We start from the raw sequence: 11,496 nt of genomic DNA on the forward strand, positions 1-11,496 counted from the left end.
ACCAGTATATAAGAACAGTGAAAAAGGACAGAGATGGGCTATATTTAAAGTTTTATACAATTAGAGTTAGGGGTCAGATGGTTGACAAATAAAATGACAAAAATGTAGAGATGCTGATCATACTTGAGTTTAATTAAAAGTTTATTTTTATGTAAGTGGTTTATTCTGCTCCATGCAATAATTTTCAATGCTTCACTGAGATTAATTAGAGATAAATAGTGTCTTATTTATGTGTATTGGTGTAATAGACGTTGCAACTTTAACGTAGATTGTTTAAACTTGTCAAAAATGTAGTTGGATTTTGACAGGTTGCGGTCAAACTGCACACTGTTAGCCTTGTCAGCGATGAGTAACTAGAAATAAGGCAATTATATTTGTAATACATAATAGTTTAATTGACAATTATTTATAAAATATCATTTACATATTCAGCTAATGAATTAAAACTCTAAAGCAGCACTGAAAATATCATATCTTAGTGGTACATTTTCTTTTTTACACATATTACCATTCAGAGTAAGATTGAGAAATATTTACTTCATGTAGGCGTTTTACTGGTGAAACATTTAGGATGCATTTATTTTCTCAGGAACTTGTGTGCAAAGATTTAAAATAATCTTATAACACTTCATGAGACCAGTGTCTGTTGATGTCATTCATGTCAAAAGGTTCACTATTGCTAATGTAAAGACGATAGAGTTTAGTGACGATGAATCCTCTGTTGGTCAATTCAACACATTTGTGCATCATTACCTTTTCCTTTAGTGTTGAACATTATATCAACTTGTTTACATTCAACTCACGCTCGCCCTTTTAATTTTAAACCTTCTCCTTTTTTCGACTTTAGTTAGCCTTATTGATATATGGCACTGTAGTAAAACGTGATACAATTTCCTGAGGTGTTCCATGTTATGATATAATCTAATAGCTTACACATGTGCAGCTGATGATCACGGAATAATTATCTATTGCAGCCATATGTATATAAATGTCTCCTGAAGTAAATTTTGCATATACAGATTTTACAGCGAGACTATAATTTATGGATGAACTAATCAGATATAAGATAGAGAGTCTTGAATTTCGGTGCGAAATTTATTGACATACATATGGCTATAAATAGCATTTTGGCATTATAGCTGGCGTCGGTTTGTGATGAAAACCCTAACTATAATTCTTAGCCGTAACTTCTAGCCTTAAGTCTCGATTCTAATTTGTCAGAGAAACTTATATCCCTCTTTAAACCCTACTGGGTAGGTGGATTTTTTCAAGGTCAATGGCGTCGCTCAAAGATTGTCCATAAATTATTGTCTCACATACTTTACTTACTCATGCACTATGATATAATTGGAGTGAATTTGAGTACGTCTCATTTTCATATTGCTTACTTTAAGTAGTGTGCTTACAATATTTCAGTTACACAATAAGAAAACTTAGTATTAATGTAGTTTAGTAAGAGAAGCCTTTTTCACATCCGTAGATTATGCATAAATGTGTAGTATCAACTTTTAACCAAAGGAACACAAAACGTCAATAGGAGCTATCTAGGTTTATGCCTTTAATACATTGTGTAGGGCCAGTGAAATTTCACTAAGACCTAGCCAAATCACTGGCGCTACAATAGATTCTAGCGAAACCTGTTGGTAAAGTGAACTTTAACATTAAATAAATATTGAAGATTACCAGTTTGGTGGATGTTTCAATTTTAGTACCGAGCGTATCAGATAAACAGACATTTTCAATATATAGCCTGGGGTTGCCTTGGCTTATGTTAGCACAAAAAGATGAAATTAATGAGGAGAATACGGAAGAAACTTGAAATAATGTAGAAAAATTAGTGATTAAAAATACTAAACACTGGGAATAAGGTTCAAAAAGACTGGAAGAGGTGTTAACCTGTTGACTAGTACTTTTTACTGATAAACATTCCAATTAAAAGAATTTGTTAATGTTGCAGATATCACGTTATTCACACTCACTGAAATACATAAAATTATATTATGATTGTTTAATAGACAAAACCTTAGTAGTGAAAATTTCATATGCTATGACAACTGTTTATCCGACAATCGTGATTTCTCATTTCCAAATTGTATAATCACCAAGGTGTAAGTACATTTACGAGGATTTTTCAGACATACTATTATATTTGGGAAATTATGTCATCATTATTACGCACTCAAATATTCACTAATTTTGATATCTTATCCCCTTGCAACTTATAAATAAAAGTACGAATACCAATCAAATCGATAATTGTTAAAAATCTACGAGTCTGTACTGTCAAATAATTCATATTTATTGATGGATATAAATGAACTTAAGTTGGTTGTGAAAACCATCTCAAACATAATATAATCAGTAAGATGATACGTTATATTAACCCAACTAATGATTATCTTCATCTCAGTGGTGAATACGTCAGAATATCTATAGAAATTATCAATCATAAAATAAGGACTAAACCTTACTTCCGTAGATCTTCCTGCTAATTATTAGGCATGTAAAGTACACCATTTTAATACTGTAGACTATACTGATTTAGTAGATGCTTAGCTATTTATGTAGAAACCATAAAGCAAGTGACAAAAAATAAGGCGAAGCTTATAGAATCACTTTGCTAAAGAGATATATACTGAGTTCCCTTCGAAGACGCATTGATATATACAATAAAAATTATATTATTGTCTTATCCACTTACAGAATCGATAAATCTATGTCATAACCGCAACATTCCACTCACAAAAGGTGACGCTCAACCGTGCTTGATGGGTAAACAAGATGACTAAATGTACTGCAACTGTAAAATCTCACTCAATCGTCAAAAGCATTACCACTGTTTGGAACAAATAATATCCCTCAAAAACAACATTTTTATCATCGGATTTTTAACTAGACTCAGGAATCACATTATGTAGCTGTATCTACCGCTTTTCACTGTGTAGTGTCTTTTCTGTCACTACTTAATGTAGTTGCATCCACGACTACATTCATGAAAGAATTATTCCTACTGTCGTTCACCTATTCCATTCCATGATGCTGAAAAACAGTGTTTTTAGGGCAGTCAGACGGATGATCAAGTGAGTTAAATAGAAAATGAGAATACAGTTCCCGTACTTGGACCGGACCAGTAAAGTGGAGGATGCAGACAGATAAAATGTGAAACAGAATGTCGACGACCAACCGGAGTTCTTGATTACTTGGCAAAATCTAGCTGATTAATATCATGGTATTATATCATGTTAGCTTTCTGTATTCCCATAAATAGACCAAACACAGGACACTTACGATTTAGGTTGCACATCACTGTCCTGTTCATTGGTTCCATGAATTTCTTGTTACTCCTTGCTAACAAAATTACTTTTGTGTAAGCACTCTGCTTTACGTCTTTTTTTCTCAGAAGTTTAATTTGTAAATATTGGAAAAATGTTAAACTTTAATCATTGTCGGTATTTTAGTAGGAATCGAATCTACATAAATTTATGTTACTGGAGTTGATTTGTACTTATAGTTCAGCATTTTTTTCATACAAAGTAATAATTAAAATGTTTCATACAAGATATTCTACAGGTAAATTACTAGTTAAATTCAGCGAGCCTATGAGTCGAAAAAAATGCGAATTACGTGTAATCGGCATAAAATATTATGCGATATCACATTGTTCACTGAAGGGGTATCACCAGTGACGAAAGATATTGCTGCCGTAACACCGTCTTAGAGGTTTCTGTGACAGAAAGTCTGAATTTCATTGTCACTGCCATGACGACAGCATTTAGTGCCACTATCTAATATAGAGATATAACATCCATGATAAGTTTGTATGTGTCAGTTTTCGAAATTGGATTGTCTATGGTCATGACCTCGAAAGTTTTAATTTTTTGGCTCTTGATTTGTCACTTTGATTTTTGACTCTGGAAAACCTAAACAATGAAGGTTTGTGATTAATTTTCCTTCTGTAATTGTCACAAGAATAATATACTCATAATATTCAACTGTTTGATTCTTGGACTTCTTAGTTTTCTCATTGTTGGTTTGGGTTGCAAAGCTGTGGAAAATTTGCATTACAATAACAATAACTTAATCTGGGATAACAATAAGTTACACCTAGCAAACCAGTTTATAGGAAATATCAACAAATATTACAAATCTTTCAGAATTTATTATTGATATCATCAGTTAAGCTGATGCGTTCATAATAGAAATAGAGAAGTGTATTTTTGTGCATAAGGAAATGTTTATTGGTAGCAAAGCCATGAATTATAATGTAAGAGTAGGCGCGTCTTATGGAACTTGAACTGCGATGAATAACTGAATGACTAGAAATAATGTTGAGAAACCGGTGTACAAATTACGTTGTATTATCTTCATTCTTCGTAATCCTTTTAAGTAAATCTCTAAACAATACAGACCACTAAACGACGGATAAAGGTGTTTGATTATCATATTTCTAACTAACGTTGCTGAACATCACATATGAAACACAGCTGGTGAGCAATATCTGTGATGTTATTTTGCCACAAAATGTGTAATTTACAATTGCCCAAGTATAGGGGACTTGTTTTTGTAATTTATCACTGGGACATCACATAAATAAAACTTTGAGTAAGCACTCTGATATGTGAAATTTATTGACAACACGTTTATTTGTTACTTTCAACTTTGAGCAGATAATTATATTAGGTAAAAGCAATTTGAAACTAGTGCACCAGTAAATTTAGTTTATATTGGGTCATTGTATTTATTGAACGAGTGAGTATAAAAGTGGGAGGTTGCAATCAACCGATTCAACCATAGGTATGAACATACACACAAATAAAAAGAATAAACTTCCAAGTCTTGGATGTCAACAGAATCAAATATGAGCATATAAAATGACTGAAGCTATTAATTAGTTTATTCACAAGCTATAATCACTTTCGTAGACGTTATAATGGAGAAGCTGCTGCAGAAGTATGTGTCCAGGTATACATTTACTGGAATTGACAGAACTTTACAACTTGAAGGATTGAAAATTATGTTGGATGGCTAAAGAGTCAATTGCAGGCACACGTTATGACAAACACGATGTGAAGGAAATGTGCTTCTTAACTTAAACCTCATAGGAACATGCCTCCGTTAAAGACTTTGCAATAGTTCTTAATGATACATATAAACATTTTCAAGATTGAGGGTGTATGGAAGCTCTGGTAAGTGAAAAAATTGAACCATCTCTGAATGAATAAAGTTAGTTTCCTTTCATGTTGAACTTGTCGCGGTAATTTTAATCTCACTACAATATCATGATGGTGTAGCGTGGCGTTGAGTCGAAATTGACTATGAACACCACTACAAAGGAACGCGTGCCAGGATATCCATAAAACCCCACGGAAGCGAAATAACAGAAGGCAGTTAGTGGACCGAGTCGAGATATATTTGCTGGCGATCTCGTGGTATCGAAAGAACACCGAGATCGTGCCAGGATACAAGCTTGGCTACAGAATGTAACCGGATTCGCGCGAGGTCACAATCAAAGTGAGTATAATGGATGTTTTTAGCACAGTTAAACAAAAGCACATTAAAACAGTCACTGATATAATTGGTTAGAATAATAATTGTTTTCATTAAGTCAATCGTGTTTTCGTGATAAATGTAAGTCACTACAATGGTATGAAAGAGTATTATAGCTATATCTATCCTATCTTTTCGCTATTTTATCAAGATGACTTAAAACTTGATAACTCATGCATTTACATTATAGCCTGGTGACTGAGATTAGATGAAAAGTTGAGAATAGTAAAGAAAAATAACAGTTAATAAAAGATGTAGTTACTATCGTTTCTTAAGTGTTCACTCTCTTTCGGTGCACTTTTGATTTAAGTCAACAGCCTTATTGATTCAGCCTTCGACTTTTCCTCAGTCATTCGTACCTATTCCACCCTGTTACACACAAAAGCTTGTTGCTCTCTACTACCGTATTCTTTTATCTGGAGACGCTCTGACTACAATACATTCTGGTAATAGCATCTAGTATAGGTTTTATCTACCAAATTACAACATGTTTGACCGTTGCACTACAAACCGTTTGGTATTTTTAGAAGTTTGTATCCTGGTGCTTTGTTGTTTCTTCGCCTTTCTCATCTTTTAGCATTATGTCCGCAGGGCACAGATATGAAGGTTATTGTTACTCCTGTAACACACTGGAAACAAACTCAACGTAAGCGTTCTTCAAGGTCAAAGGTCATACCCAGCGTTTTCCAATATATTCTTTACAATAACCACAAACTTAATAAGCAATTTCATTACATGAATAGTTAGTAGCATCACAGTTATAAAATGCAAATGCTGAATAGAAACCTGATGTGTGATTTCCTAGGAAACAATCTGAATCTGTTGCCATTTTTGAACAGATCTCAAATACTGTAAACTAACGCACCAACCTTATTACTATCTCTGTCGTATATTTGCACGGATATACTGTCGTATTTTTTCATTTTTTCACCAATTTATTAATCATACTTGTGTAGTTTGTTATCTGTTAACCAATACTGTAAATTATTGATCATGTCTGTAAAAATGGCGTGTACCTGTTCTGTCAGAAATTTATGTTATTATTATTGTTATATTTATTATAATTTTTACTGGAATGTAATTCATTGACTTTTGCAACAGTATATTAACAAGTGCATGCTTAATCGGATTGTTCAAAATGTTTGTTTCAAATACACTATATTTTCAAAACATATCCATCTGTATACTATAATCACGTTCTGTGGCTCAACACTCCCGTGGTCTGAGATCTGGCTGATTTGAACAGACGAACGAATATATTATGAACATTAATTTTCCGTTCAATTCCGTCTTTTTTTAAATAAGCTAACCCCTTCTGAGCAACGGCAATAATGAGGAGCCAAGTAAAATTAGGATGAATAAATTTGCCCCATGAGCTCGTTTGCTTACAGAAGCGGGAAAATAAGTAAGTTATCTTCTTTAGTAAAGCACAACTCACTGTTTTTGGTCAGACAGAAAAACAGAATGGAGATATGTGATGAATACAGTCACCAATGTAGACACGCATTTTAACATTAAAACATTTAAAGTTACCGGAGAAAAAATTGACAAGGTCAAGATATGTGTAGATGTTTAATTAGACAGGAAAAATTAACTCGTCTATCCATAGCCGAAATAATCCACATAAGCCAGACATGGTAGAAGACGCTACACACGTGCAATGGATATGGTATCACTACTTAAAATTTAACGCATGCTGAGATTCTGGATTTTAAGTCACTGAACAACGCTTTTATCTTAACTCCATCTTTGGCTTAGACCTGATAGCTAAGAACAATACCTAACGTTGGGTAATCTCAAGATAGCTGGAGTTTCATGACCATTGATCTTATTCGATCTCACTAAAATTTTGTTTTCTGGTGCCAGAGTTTACATTTTAGGAATCTGTTTGTGAATTGCGTTGTGTCTGGGTTTTGTAACCGGTGATAGTGGTTCAGAGTCAGCGAATGTTTCTAATAAAGGTATGGTTGGTACGTGATCTAATTATTATTATTGTAGGGTCAGTGAAATGTCACTGAGCCCTAGCCAAATCATCCGGCAGTTGGATCACTGAATATCCTCTGTGTTGTACAGTCTTCAAAGTAGTTGTGGTACTTTGATACATCAGTGGGGTGGTTCGTGTGAGTTGCCCACCACGAGGCGTGACTTCAACGTTAGTTGATTCGTCACACCAATCCCGTCTAACTCGGGTAGACCTCCAATCATTCGACATAGATCATCTACGTTGGTGATCTACATTATCTAGACAGGTTTAGATGACATTGTCGCCAATATTGTTGTAACTATGAATGATTTTCTCGTTGTTGTTGAATAAGCCGATTCCTGCGTCATTGTTCGTGTACTAATTCTGGTTTGGCAGTTAAAAAGTTGACTACATGTGTTCCATTCTCTATTTGAACGGGAATACTTCAACAACGACAGGTGTTATCCAAAAGGTTGGAGTACTAGAACTGTCGATCGATTGTTGTTTCTATATGGCTTTCTTCATCTGGCTGTGATAAAGTGATATTGGCTAACGCTTACACTTGACTCTAATTAACAAAATAATAGACAGTATGAAAGCTATACGCACAGGAGTATTTGCTCTACTAATTACATTATTACTTTTAGGATGTAAAGGTAGCCACAAAGTTCAGAATTCGAGAAATTTCAAAATGTCTATGCTGTATGCATTTTCAGTGACACCACCCCGAGTCCAAATGGAAGACAGAGACGATTATGATCAACAAAGTTTTTGAAATAACGTAGTTAAAAACATAAAAATATATAAAAGTGGTATGCAAGTACGAAATAAGACAAACCAAGAACAGTACGTTTTCATCAGTTACAGGAGAAATTTATCATAACACTCCATCAAACCAACTTGCTACAATAATAAAGTAATTGCTATTAATGAATAAAAAGGATGCTACCCGAAAATAGACAGTTTAGTTTAGTTTGTCCCTAAAAAGTTGACAGTCAACTGTAAACTAAAAAATATCGAAGAAATGCATGAATAATAATATAATGAGTATTTCTAACATACAATGAACTTGGTTCAGTCTCAGAAAATTGTACATGAGCGATCAGTTCACGCATGAAAATTGGAACTGTACTAAGAAAACCACAGAAATCTGGAGAGACTATAGTAGCATGAAAACAAACAAAAGTCTGATTTAAAGTACGCGAATACAGAGGACAATAAGAGAAACGGTACTTACAAAAAGAAACAAAGAGATACTTCCATATAAAGTGCATTTCTGTAGGATTTTCACCCAACTATAAATACATATAGACTTATTTCACTAGTTTTCTTCTATCTGCTTAGAGAATGAATGTAGATGACCCGCGAATCTGTAAAAACAAAAACCGTGATCAGTCAAATTTATTTATACAACGTAAGGCATGGCAGGCACAGATTTTTTACTTTTTTGTGCCGGTAGATAACAATTTTGCAAAAGGAATAGTATAAAATTAGAACTTGGTTTAAATTATCAAAGCAGTGCAACGATCTGTAAATTTATCCCTAAGAATCCGTCGTATATGTTGACATTATTTCTGATTATCTTTATTCGTTAAATAGCTGTTCTCGTATCGCAGTGTTGCTAACAGATTCAGGGAAAAATAAAAACAAGCAAAACCAAGAGAATTGCTGGGTCATATATTCAATCCAACTTTTTTGACCTACCTGTGATAAGGGAAATAAGATGGAAAGATTAAGATCAATTTCGATTCCTTTTTATTTTCTTGAATTGATTCCTCTTCAAATGGACCATATTTTGGTGCAGTTTTTCCTGAACGCCAAAAACAAAGCAAGATACAAAAAACAAGAAATTGTTGATCTCCTTTACTCTAAGAACATATACGTCAACTGATAAAGTCCTCTTATTTAGCAATCGGTCGAGTCGTTCATATATCAGTTTGAAAATAGACGTTTTGCAGTTGTCAGTTAGTACAAGGCTTATGACGATCTCAAATACACTTATGTGACTACTTTCTCAAGGCAGAAAGCCTAGATTGTTGTCAGAGTAACTGCCGAAACCAGTAAGTTGCAATAGATTTGGCCATATCTTGTTGTATGACGGGGCAAGTTAATTAGATTCTGGTCATTTTATTTTTTTCAGAGGTCCAGGACAGCATTTCATTCTTCTAAAAATAGACCTGAATCTTAAGCACGTAATCTAAGATTCTTTTGAAACTGCATGTAACTGAAACTATTATTCATGTCACAATTCAGTAGCGGGTGTAGAGGATTGCGAGGGTGTATAGTGAGAAACATCTTTAAAAATCTGCTAATCATTCCAATGTATTATGTCACATCCTACACAAAGGTACTGAGAATGATAGTGATCGATGTGTACAGATATCGGCTCCTAACCACATGATCTTTAAAGACGAGCACTTAATTACTGAAGAGGTTTACTTTCAACATGTAACACATAGAAAAGATCAAAACTAAAAAGCATGGGAGTAGCTGATTTGTATGATGTGGTTCAGACTTATAGGCGTGGTTGTTCTGTGCAACTCATCTCTATCCAAATTAAATTTATATTATTACATTTCAAGCCCAAATGTGTCCTTCAGGGGCTCTGAACATCATATTGCCGACAGTCACGATAGGCCGAGACAGTAAAGGTAATGGTATTTCTTCCACGTAAGATCTTATGTATTAGTTGGTAACATCATGACAAATCTACAATTTAGAGATTGGGTCTGTTATTTTGGTAACAAAGATAAATGTACTAATAATAAACAATTTTCGGAAACAGATATGTGAATGGTAGCTTTTAACATGTGCCCTTTAAATAAATATTTACGTAGTTCTTCAAAACTGTTGCACGCGTTATTGATTTCACTGGACATTACCAGATGAGGGCGCTCAGTCAGGCATCGTCGTCGGATGACTACGCACTCAGTGAGCAGTATTGTTACAATCATCTATCAGATAAAGCTGACCAAATACTAGATATCGTCTTTTTTAAACAAAATCGTTCCATAGAATGGCATTCAAAGAAATCCGCCTAAGCGAGATTAGTTACTTATAATGATCTCAATGATTAACTTTTTAAAACACTTTTCGGACCAGAGGTACTTTAACTAGAAGTACTTTTTCCCAGCCTATTCAGAGGTTTGGCAGTAAATATTTAGTTATGTCGCAGATAAAATACTTGATATGGATAGGTTAAATTACCTCCCTACTGAGGTATTGGGCAAATACAAACTCTTCTACTTAAAATCTTAATTCTCTTCAATAAGCTATTAGCTTTTAAAGTAGGGACGGAAGTCAGGTATGTGATGATCGTTGTGATTTTCAAATACTGAGTAACCTTGGAATCCAAACTAAGTTTTGGACTGAAGAATAACCGTCTAGGTAGTTTAAATACGCGCTACTGCCCAGTTGAAACCAAAACAAGGTGATTGGGTCAATGACGGTTCGCCCAGTTATTCAACCAATAATTGTTCGAATAGTATGCAAACCATTCGCAACAAATAAATGTTGTTTTATCTTTTCTGGACTGGTCACGTACAGGTTCATTTGAAAGATAGTATTTATTTACTTTATAACACAGAGTGTTTCCAATTCTGGAAGAGTGTTTCAATTCACAATCACAAATGCACAATTCGAGTCAATGCAAATAACTCATATCAATGTGGCAGCCTCCAAGACTGAGAACCAACTAAAATAACATAAACGCAGTTCAGGAAGAAACACGGAAACTCAGTGAAGGCGTAAGAAAAATAAAAACCATAACAAAATGCAAATACTAACATCTTAAATGTAATAAAAAAACTAACAATGTGTACAACTGAAGAAGACAATAGGAACAAATTACAACTGTACGCACAGAAGTATTTTTACACAGAAAACCTTCAAAATGGATCTTGCAGTAAGTTAGGTAACACGACATGCACAATCTTTGGTCTGTACTCTTCTATGGTCAGAGAAATTTCATCGGACCTAACTAAAAG

This window comes from Schistosoma haematobium, chromosome ZW (genome assembly GCF_000699445.3).
Source record: "Schistosoma haematobium chromosome ZW, whole genome shotgun sequence".
In the NCBI taxonomy this organism is placed as follows: domain Eukaryota; kingdom Metazoa; phylum Platyhelminthes; class Trematoda; order Strigeidida; family Schistosomatidae; genus Schistosoma; species Schistosoma haematobium.